This window comes from Oryzias latipes, chromosome 6 (assembly GCF_053564925.1).
Source record: "Oryzias latipes strain Hd-rR chromosome 6, Olatipes_Hd-rR_3.1".
Taxonomy (NCBI): Eukaryota; Metazoa; Chordata; class Actinopteri; order Beloniformes; family Adrianichthyidae; genus Oryzias; species Oryzias latipes.
In genome coordinates, this window is record NC_136242.1 from 21,734,706 (window position 1) to 21,744,250 (window position 9,545).

Sequence of the window (9,545 nt, forward strand, 5' to 3'; positions counted from 1 at the left end):
TAAAGCTGGACCAAGTTGTACCCAATGGTATATCCTGGTCATTTTAATGGGATAGGGGTCCCTGGAACGAGTGGTTATGGGATATAGGATTAAACAGCCAAAGCTGTAGTTAGTTTAACTCTTTTTTGTATCTTACATCATTATTCTACTTGTGATTAGCAAATGCCAGTTAACCTTGACCTCTTTGCATGTGGTAACATACAAAAACAAGCAGTCAGTCAGTCAAAGGAAAATTTTGAGGTAGATAAGGTATAGCAATCAACTGAAGTCTGCAAGAGCTGCCAGAATGTTTGAAGGTTTGAGTTGTTTATATGCCAAAAAAATGCATCTGTTAATAATTTTTTCATTCTGAGAAAGTGATAGCTCACCATCATGTCTTCAAATTGGTTCCCCAAACCTGTCAGGTGTCCAAAGAAAGTAGGCAAGTGAAAAATGAAAAATAAATGCATATTGTTGTAGCCATTCTATTCAAAAACACTACATCTCAATGCTTCAAATGCATTTTTCTCTTGCTGTTCACAATACACAGTTTTATTTATTCCTTCTATTATCATTGGGTAGATAACTGCATCGCTTTTTAATTTTCTAGAAGCACACAAGAGACTCTTTATATTTAGGAATGATCAGACAGGCAGTGAGAGCTCAGGACCCGATAGTCCTACACCACCCGCCATAATCACCATGACTGACTCACTTAAGCTTCTCCTTTATATAGAAGCATTACGAACATGCAAAGATCTCCTGATTCTTTCTGTGCATATTGACCATACATCACCTGGAAGAAAAATGTATAAAGGTTATGGCATCTATGGCTTGGACCTTGTTCTTGAATTAAAAAGTAACACATGGTGGAGAAAAATTGATCCCTCTTGCTTCTGTTCAAGGAACAAAAAGAATTAGTCATAGACCAATGAAAGTGTCAGCTCTTCAAAAAGCCAGAAATACAAGATGTAATTTTTGAAAGTAATAAAAACAATTTCCAAATAACTATTTTAGACATCCATCCCTTGGAAAAGTACACATTAATTTTGACAAAGATTTCACTCAAAAGGCAGAAGACACAGATTAGTTGATTGGTGTAATTATTGTTATTATACTTTTTGGCACTGTTGAAAAAAAAAGTACTTCCTTGATTCTGATTAGTAAGACAAACAAAAAACAAACATAATCATTAAAAGCAGAATAGTCTCTGGCTCATAAATCAGTGGTGGGTGTTCCAGCTGAGGTAGCTCAATAAGCTTTCCCTTAAACATTGGCTCATGGTAATGGGAATATCTCAGGGTCAATCGGGGTTAGGCAGTCTTCCTTAACAGGAAATGAGCTTTTGGTGGACTGTGTTCCCAAGGTAATGAACAATGTGTGTGTGTGTTTAATCTCAGCTAATATTGTTATAATAACTGGATAAATTATTAAAAAAAAACAAGCAAATAGTAGCATTTTAAAGACCACCAATAGGATTTGCCTTTATTGTGTTGTTTCACAACTTTTTGCAACAAAGTTAAGCTTTATTGCTTCAAATTTTAGAATATTTTTGTCCAAATGTTAGCTCTGTTTTGGGATTTTTAAAGATGAGGACACTGAAGATGGAGTAAGAGGTCATTAGTATTGTACTTTCGCTAAATTTGTCCTCACTCTGCCCCCCCGCATACCCCCCCCCCCCCCCCCCCCCAAACAATGTTCGCAATCCCCACCCTATCTTTAATTCCTTGCTCACCCTGCATTTAGTCCGGCCCCACAAGTGAGCCATCAAATCTCTGTGCTTTTCATCTGTTGTAAGGTCATTATTGCCTTGAATCTGGCATGAAGCGGTAGCGGTGAGGGCGTATGAAATTCATGTCCTAATATGCAAATTAATTCATGAATTCCCCATATTGTATAACCACATGCATCTGGCATGATTGGGCAATGTGGGACAAATAGTCCACAGCCCCGGCATTTTGCAGCTCAGCAAAAGCTAATATTGATGGGTGGAAATGTGCTCACAATTACCATGATAAAGGTGAGCGGGGGAAAGGTACATCGTGGAAAGTGAAACTTCTTCGTGCCCAATGAAATGACTCCCCCACATGAATAAAAGCGGGATACTTGCATGTGCCTAAAATCACAGAACAAATGCATCAAATAAATACTTTATTCATGTGGAGCTAATTTCAACCCTCCATTTTGATCACGTCATTCCCTCTGGAAAATTGCAATTAAGTTTGGAGAGATAAAACATGCCAACTACTCTGCATTTCAAGGCTTGATTGGCCTATCAGCTAGTCAGTATGCTGCCATGGTTTTCATCACTGTTAATTGATCCTTTCTTTAATTAATCTGGAAAGGAAAGCCCATATCTCTATCCTGTCTGATCGTCCTCTCTGTCTGTCATAACACAATAAAGGCCTTATCCTACTGCTGCTAACTCTGCCTTAGCTTCTCCCCCTGGCTGCCTGCCAAAACGACTATTTATGGCACACCTATCTAATGATAGGTCGTGTGTATGGAGTTCAATGGCTGGGTTCATTAACACTGCTTTACCCTGGCTACTTCTAATTTGCATCCACTGACACCTTGCTTTTAATATGGATGTGAAGGTTAGTGGTAGGTCATGGCACTTTCTCAACCATCAATGTTGTTCTTGCAGCTCTTTGGAGCCCCAACACTTCCATATTTCACCAACACTTTCAGGTTTTCCCTGTGATTCAAGCAACTTTTGTTGGTCAGCATGTAATGTGCGCTGTATCAATGAAATGATAATAAAATACTTTAAGATTCTAAAAATGTATATTTAGATGTTTTTTTTCGTCTGTTATAAACTTTTGTAATAAAAGTAAAACAAAAATCTTTGCAAATGTAGATGTTTGTATACTTTTCATATGTGCTCAACAGTTTTAAAAATGCTTCCGTTTTTTTATAGTACTCCTTTTTTGATATTACTCTTTTTGACCAGAACACCAATTCTTGGCCCTCTTCCTTTGTCTTTTCCCACAGTTGGCCTGGTGTTCCTGAAGCTCTACCTGCTGTAATGGTTGCCTCTGGGAAGTGTGAAACAAGGTCCTAACACTTGGCTTTGCACTATGAATGTGGGGTTCTGTCTTCGCTCACAGTTAAAGTAACAATTGGACCATAAAGCGTTTTTCCCCAACAGACTGTAAAGAAATGGATGGGAGGCAGCTGAGAAATGAACATGTGAGTATCTGTTTCTGTCTAATTAAATCCACAGAAGAGCCTCCAGCCGTCCTCTGCCAAGACTGGATTCAGACAACTTGAGGATACTGTAGCTGACTTCTGTGGTAGCACACTGCCACCTATTGTTCGAATCGCTTTCCCTCCAAAAGCATTGTCTTCCTCTGCTCTCTTGATCACTCAAAAGACAAGTTAGCTGGTAATAGATAACTGATGATAGCAACATCAGTCACATGGCGGCATAAAACACTCTTTTAAGATCACATATCTCTTTTGAAGGCTGCTTTATTACTGTTTGTACAACACATGGTCTACCTCTAATGGCACAAATCATCTGAGCGCGAGAGTAATGCAACCCCAGCTCTTATGTGTTATCACTGTGAGATGTGTTTTCTTAGTGTGGGATCCTGCAAAGGCCCATTTGTTGTTGTTGCTCTTGAGAACAAAGCAGAAGAAGAAGTGGCAGCTGGAGGAGCAATTTTTGTCCATCAAGGGCTATTGAGAGTTCAATTATTTATCTTGTGAAGTGTTCCAAGGATGTGGTCAGCTCATCTGGGTTGTAATGCACAGATCGAGAGGACATGTGCATGGTGCAAAGGGAGGAGGATGTTGTGAAGTCTGAAAAAAGTCAGCCGAAGCTTGTTTCCAGATACCCGCACTCCCACGCTCTGCACAGTTAATGAGGAAGTCTCTAGGAATGCACCAAACATTGTTTATATCTCTGCTAGTGAGGATGACAAAACTTTGAATGGTAAACACTTGAGAACATTGAATTGACAATAATTAAGGGAGATGGAACTTTTTTTATTGTCATACTGATGTTTGAAGTCTAAACAGTGGAAGAACACTGCAGTGGACAGTTTGTTCTCTGAGAATCTTGTGACTCATGTTGTATAATTTATGTTCTTCTGGTCATTTTTTGACACTAAAGATTAGACAGGTGGTTTGAATACAATCAGATGCGTTTATTAAAACAGAACAGCTTCTGTAGTCGTGTGGTTCATACCTGGTAAGAGAATGGGGAGGGTACAGTTGTGCAGAGGATTTGTGGCCACTCCTAAAAGAAGCAGCCAGAGGGAAACGAAAAACACAAAAATGTGATGTTATATCATCAAGTCTGATGTTGCATCTCTCATTAGTGTATAATTTACCTTCATTTTGCAAACCCAAATGATTCTGCATCTGCAGTGTTTCTCCATAAAAAGCTGCCATGTCCTAAACTGTTTGGACCTTAAAAGCAAATAAATTTGGATTTTGTTGGCTCTACGCATTTCTAACTATTCCTTCATATTCTTAAGGCCAAAGAAACAACGGCTAGCATTCTATTTATAGGAAAAGCATCGGAATGTAACAATTTGTACGGCATAAAATTTTTTCTTGGCAGTCTTCTTGGACTTTAATAGTTTCCACGGTTTAAATTCTGCAGACATTTAATGAAGGGACAATTTCAAAGCAGAGCCAAAGAAAATGCCAGAGCTGTACATAAACAAAGAGTAATAAACCAACCAACAGACATTTCTAGTCTTTGCCAAAGCCCTGTTTAACCCGAAGTACGCAGGGCTGCGGTGGAACTGCTATACTGATGAAACGAAAATTTATCATCTCCATTTTAAGCCAAGAAACCTAGGGCTATAATTTTTCTGGCAAAGATACGTAATGATGATTTATGCAGAGTAATGGCAGCAGAAAAGGCATAACTCCTAATAACAACATCAAAACCTTGGGTGACATCACTCTTTAATTTATTTATTTTAGATCTTTTTTTTTTTTGTCAACCATCTTGCTACGTAGACTTTTCAGGTCTTTCACATCCAAAATGAAAAAAGCTGTTCCGTTCCATAAAGCAGAATGTACTATATTTTAATACACCAAAAGTCCAAACATGTGGCGTTCAAAAAAGGATATTTAGAACTGTTGATGTACAATATTCCTTATCTGAAAGGTGAAGTTTGATTTAAACAGAGCCTAAAGGCCTGTTCACACCGGGACGAATTTCGCCGGCGATTTTCGCCGACGTTTAACGCCTCGTGACTAAACAAAGGGCACCAACGAGAGTGTGCACACCGACGCGAAAAAACGCCAGGCGTTAAAGCGTCAAAAAAAAAAAAACGCCTCGGGTTCGTTTTTTTTTTCGACGCGTCGCGTCGAAATCTACTCGACCAATGAGAACGGTGCTTTTGCTCACGTGTCTGGAGCTTCTGAAGTTACAGTAAAACACAACTTGGGGGCGCTCAAACACAAAACTGCCTTGCTGAGCACACATACCAGCGAAGAAGATAGACGCCAAGTAGCGTCTACACTGCCGCGAAGAAATAATGACGGACATTCTAAAATATCCCCGAACCAAGCACCAGTTGGAGCTACTTGTGTTTGAAATATTCATGTTTTCTTTGTTTGATTCTGACAAGCGCGTAAATACTTGCTCTCTTCTTCTGAGTGAAAAGCGACTTTAAGAAGCGTAAAGTTGCGCAGCGCCACCTTGTGTACAGGAGTATTTCTGTTTACATTAAGCGCCATCTAATGTCAGGGAATGAAATTGCATGTTCGCTCGGCTCATCGTCAGCGAAAATCGCCTGGGTGTGAACACAAAAAACGTGGCGAAAAACGCTGGCGAATAACGCCTGGCGAATATTCGTCCCGGTGTGTACGGGCCTTAAAGGCCTGTTCACACCGGGACGAATTTCGCCGGCGATTTTCGCCGACGTTTAACGCCTCGTGACTAAACAAAGGGCACCAATGAGAGTGTGCACACCGACGCGTAAAAACGCCACGCGTCAAAAAAAAAACGCCTCGGGTTCGTTTTTTTTTTTCGACGCGTCGCGTCAAAATCTACTCGACCAATGAGAATGGCGCTTTTGCTCACGTGTCTGGAGCTTCTGAAGTTACAGTAAAACACAACTTGGGGGCGCTCAAACACAAAACTGCCTTGCTGAGCACACATACCAGCGAAGAAGATAGACGCCAAGTAGCGTCTACACAGCCGCGAAGCAATAATGACGGACATTCTAAAACATCCCCGAACCAAGTACCAGTTGGAGCTACTGGTGCTTGAAATATTCATGTTTTCTTTGTTTGATTCTGACAAGCGTGTAAATACTTGCTCTCTTCTTCTGAGTGAAAAGCGACTTTAAGAAGCGTAAAGTTGCGCAGCGCCACCTTGTGTACAGGAGTATTTCTGTTTTACATTAAGCGCCATCTAATGTCAGGGAATGAAATTGCATGTTCACTCCACTCATCGTCAGCGAAAATCGCCTGGGTGTGAACACAAAAAACGTGGCGAAAAACGCTGGCGAATAACGCCTGGCGAATATTCGTCCCGGTGTGTACGGGCCTTAAGGAGAAATCCATCACTTAACAAAACACATTTTTTTAAAAATGGACAACTTTCAGAATTCCTGCTAATGTTCATCCATTTCTCCTAGTCAAATAGACTCTGGAGAAGTGACTGATTTTACACTGAACTTAATAATCCAAACCCTGTGCAGCGCAAGCCTTGGATTCCACTGTGCCTATGTTAACGGCATTAAATCACCTCAAATGTCTGTATGATTCAATTTTTTTCACAGTGGACGACAACTGAATTGAATTTCCCCAAAGTGGTTGTCCATTTCCTGTCTGTGTGTGACGAGTGGCGCTGGTTGCTGGGGAATTCAGACCCACTCTCCCATTTACTTAACTCCCATATCACATTTAGCACAAAGTGTGCGGCTATCCATCTTTCAAAAACATAAATCATGTAATGTTATAGAAGAATGAGCACTATTTTTACATGCTTCATCATATGTTCTAATTGACTGTTTCAAAAACACTTTTGTGTTTGTTTGTGCGGCCATGCCGGATTTTGTGTGGTGGATATTCATGTTTTTGTGTGTGAGAATATTACTTCTATGTCTCACCCGCAAAGCACACTCAGTACCTAAATTCTGGCATTGCAGCTAGATGAGGCCGTGGCCTTGTACAAGCCTGTCAGTGGCACTCTATAGCACAGCAGCTCTTAGTGGCCGTGACTCCGTGACCTGCTTTCCCGCTCCATCATGAATAGCTGCTGGCACCTCTCTCCAGCCTGTCTAATAGATGAGGTGCAAGTTTAAAGAGGAACAGCATTTTTTTTTCAGTACCATTACATTTTTGCCTTGATTATGTTATTATACTGTATGCTATATCTGTCCTGCTGTACACAAAGAGCTTTGGGTCAGATAAAGCAGCAACGAAAAGTAGGCTTCTTTTTTGTGGTTTTCAAAGACCTTGTTTTTTTTTTATATATTTGTGTTGCTCAGCGGGAAATACAGAAAAACATCACGGAAAATATAGAATTGGTCTTCATTTATGAAGAAGAGCGCTGAAAATGACAGAAACACACAAAAAAAATGTAATTTTCTTCCATTTTCCCCCCACTTTTGCCGCTTACAAGCTTGACCTATTTAATAAATTCTAAGATAAAACCTTCCACCTGGAGTTCAGCTGTAGATGGTCTGATATAGATGATATTCACAAAAAGCTGGTGAACACCAATTCCCTCAGACAGATTAGACCTGCTTGCTGCCTGCTTAATCCCCAGCATTTTTAAAATTGCAGTCTGAATAAACAGACCGAAGGGAATGGGGCGGCTTTGAAACTGAGAGCTTTACCAGCCTGATTGGCAGCTCTTTGTCGGAGAGTCTAGGAACCTGAATTGGCCCTGGTGGGATCTTTGCCATAAAGTGATGCACAGAGGCATTGTCTCAATTATCCCAACACCCTAACATCACAGCTTGACAAGTGGGGTGGGGGTGGGGGGGGGGCAATTAACAGTAAGCATTTAGAGGAAAAGATTATTTACTGGGGCTCATCCAATTGACGGAGACACTTAAGAAGATAGGCATGTCCATCACTTTGGTAGACCAAGTAATCCAATTAATGTTTAATGTCTTCCAAGGGAATCAGTACTCACCTGATGTGTTTTTATTCACCGATAAAAAAACCTTGGATCTAAATGAATTATTTTATACTGTGTGATGTAGAAAGTTTCAAATTTTCAACAATCTTTGCTCTTTTTAGGCATCAAAGAAACAAAACTTTTGCTTATTCTACAAGAAAAAAATGCAGTACAGTACAGTTGCAGCAAACACAAATCCTAACAAACTCCAGTTACAATGTGGGTAACAACAGTCATTATATCTGCGGGGAACACGCACCACTTCGGGCCGAACACAGCAATTCTTATAAAATAACAGTGACATCAGGAAGATTCCTGTGCTCTCCACAGAACACTGACTTCACTAGAGCCTCCAGGCTGAGGCAATTCCTGCAATTCAAAGACTTCGCTTGGAGAGGAAAACCAAATGAGAACCTGGGCTCTGGGTCTCCGGGTTAGCTAGCAGGTGGGAATGAGATGAAGCAGAGCAGGGTGGAAAAAAACTATGATGGCAGAGTGGGGACTTCACATCTGCGCAGAGTTAGGAAAGTAATACAACGTCGCAGAAAGTGTTTGAGGATCTCCTTTCCTTGGGTGCAGCGGGTTAGTCTGTCAGCAGGGAGTCCAGATGAGAACGATTAGAGCTGGCCTTTGAGGAGCAGGTGCCTCCTCTACCTCTGCTGCTTAGCACCGAATGGACGGTCATTAATCTTGCATTGTCATGAGGCATTTAAGCAGATGATACTTTATGAGCTTGTCAAATTTCCACTTGTATGTGGTTTGTTTCAAATGCAGCATTTTCTATGCATGGGCCATTATATAGCTCCGCTTCATTACATTCAACAAGCCTTGAAGTTAAATTTTCTGGGGCGCAATGACAAAAGAGAGATGAAAACAAGGTCTCCTAACCATTGTAAGTGGATTACTTCACCCAGCAATACGTCATGGCAGGTTTTGTGACAGTACTGCGGTTTAGAATCATGCAGCTTCAACAATGCGTGACCTGTTGCTGCCAGCAGATACATCCACAGGCAATAGTCCAAGAGTAACAAAAGCATCTCTTTAATAGTCTCATAATTTCCCCTATGGCTCTATCATGCTCGCCGTCTCTCGTTCCTCTTCCACCCACTGGCTCTTTAAAGCCGGGACCGACATATTTGAGAATCGATGCAGCGCTACATTAAGTAATGTAGTAATCATTTACTCCTACTGTTTTTAGAGATGCACATTAAACAGGCATCGATGTCACTTTGAGAAGAGCGCAAGGGTTTGGGTGCAACGAGAGAACTCAGACGGGGTTTTGCACTTGATTACTTCCTGGGGGCAGCAACAAAGTGGAATATCTTTCATTTTTTTATAGGACCACTTTGTTTTTTTACAGCTACTATATCCCCAAAACAATTCAGAATGAGTCCAGACTACAGAAAAAGGCAAATCTGCTGACAGAGAGGTGGAGAGAGCAGTGGCAGACACAGGACACTGT